General features: G+C 31.2%; 1 protein-coding gene across 3 annotated transcripts in view; it reads right to left on the reverse strand.

The window, feature by feature from the left end:
• The window catches only part of LOC107690791 (paired box protein Pax-6-like), a 21,672-nt gene that overhangs the window by 6,131 nt on the left and 13,208 nt on the right, over positions 1–2,333 (reverse strand). The gene's annotated exons all lie outside the window — the stretch shown is intronic.

Consider the following 2,333-nt stretch of genomic DNA (forward strand, 5'->3'; position numbering starts at 1 on the left):
ACATACTATTATATTGGTATTAATATTTTAAATTTGCTTTTATTTTTATATCTTCCATTTTTATTTTAATTCTAGTTAAAGTTTTAGTAATGTAGTTGTAGTTTTGTTTTGCCATTTTTACTAGTTACAATTTTTTTTTTTTTTTTTTTTTTTTTTTTTTTTTTCATTTTAGTTTAAGTTTAGTCAATTTTGTTATGTGCTTTGGTAATACTTTACAGTAAGATTCCATTAGTTGATGCCAGTTAATGCATTAACTAACAATGTGCAATACATTTGTTATATAATTATTAATATTTGTTAATGTTAGTTAATAAAAGTAAAGCTATTCTTTGTTAGTTCATGTTAGCTCAAGGCCATTAAATAGTACTAACAGGTGCAACTTTTGATTTTAATAATATATTAGTAAATACTGAAATTAACATTAACTAAGAATAATAAGTATGAAGTTCATGTTAAATCATATGCAAGTCACTAATGTTAACAAATGGAACCTTATTGTAAAGTGTTACCTGTGCTTTTGTCATTTTTATTTTTATCATTATTATTAAGTTTAATTTTTCTATATAGCTTAATTTTTATTTCAATTTTAGTTTTAGTACTTCAACTTAAGTGTATGTATTTCAGTTAGTTGCCAAGGCAATTTCTAAGTAGTTTTTTAAGTTTAAGATTTTTATTTAGCTTCAATTCAATGCCCAAAAAAAAAATTAAAAAATTGCATGACTGAGTTGCACAAATAATTTACACAGTATTAAAAAAAACACAATAAATTAAATATAATAAAATATTTTATTTAGTTATTTTATAAAATGAGTGCTGTCAAATGATTAAAGGGGTCATATGATGTTGCTAAATAGAACATTATTTTGTGTATTTGGTGTAATGAAATGTGTTTATGCGGTTTAAGGTTCAAAAAACACATTATTTTCCACATACTGTACATTATTGTTTCTACTCTATGCCCCACCTTTCTGAAACGCATCGATTTTTACAAAACTCATCGGTCTTAAAAGCGAGGTGTGCTGTGATTGGCCAGCTATCCATAATGTGTGTGTATTTATATATACATAATTAATAAACACAGTACACACACATATATTATGTTAACAAAAACTTTTATTTTGAATGCGATTAATCGCGATTAATCATTTGACAGCACTACTACTTTATAATATAATTTGTCTTGGTTGTGAATACGCCTCTAGATTCAGGGCAGGAATTGTCAGCATCATCTGCATAGTTCCATAACAAAGTGCCAAAAGAAACACATTGAATCATCCTCAAGCTCCCTTGGATGTTTTCATATGCAGCACATATAATGTATAGGCATTCTTAGTGCTATTCACCGTATGGGTGTCCAGGGACCTATTGAGGTGACCACCAACACTTGAATAGAGAGCTGCTTTTCTCCATGACACAATACCACCAGAAGAATGAGGGGAACCATTAAACTGCAGACAGAGATGGGCTGCCAGGCCTTTTTCGTCAGGCTCAAATTCTCCCGAGGGCACAATTGGAAAGGAACAACAAAAAGAGAGGCGTGCAGTGCTCAGCATTGTATAACACAAGGATCTAGTCAACAGAGCTTTCAGTTCAGTATGTTAACCTCTACACACCACTGTCATTAATCAAAGAACCCAGGCCGGGCCTGTTAAACGCCAGTTAGGATTTATACGTTCAACAGGAGATGACCATTGAAAGACCTTTGCTTGCTTTAGCATGGGATAGAGAAGTCTCTCCAATCAGAACAAGTGCATTCCAGGCTGTTTCACCTGCAGTGACTAGCTGGTTAACATGGAAGCTTGTTTCCGCCACAGAATATAAAAATGTAAAAGATAATTGTGATATTATCTCACAATTCTAACCTCTATCTTAGAATGTCTGAGATATAAACTCGCTATTGCAAGTCCATTTCTGAGAAAAAATGTCAGCTCACAATTCTGACATTTTCATACAACCATGAGTTTGTATCTCGCATTTCTGACTGTATAACACAACTGGAAGTTTATATCACACATTTCTGACTTTATAACTCACAGTTGCGAGTTTACAGTGGGTACGGAAAGTATTCAGACCCCCTTAAATTTTTCACTCTTTGTTATATTGCAGCCATTAAAGTTAACATACAATGGAAAAACCAGTGTTATTTTCTATCATTGACACTATTAATAGTTTTATTAATATTTTGAATCAGTTTTTATTTTTAGATTGTCTGTTTTCTTTTTTTAATTTTAAAGTTTTAGTAATTTTGTTGTTTTGTTTTTTAGTAGGTTTTGTGTGTGTGTGTGTGTGTGTGTGTGTGTCTGTGTGTGTGTCTGTCTGTCTGTCTGTCTGTC

This window comes from Sinocyclocheilus anshuiensis, unplaced genomic scaffold (assembly GCF_001515605.1).
Source record: "Sinocyclocheilus anshuiensis isolate Anshui unplaced genomic scaffold, SAMN03320099.WGS_v1.1 scaffold3406, whole genome shotgun sequence".
Lineage (NCBI taxonomy): Eukaryota > Metazoa > Chordata > Actinopteri > Cypriniformes > Cyprinidae > Sinocyclocheilus > Sinocyclocheilus anshuiensis.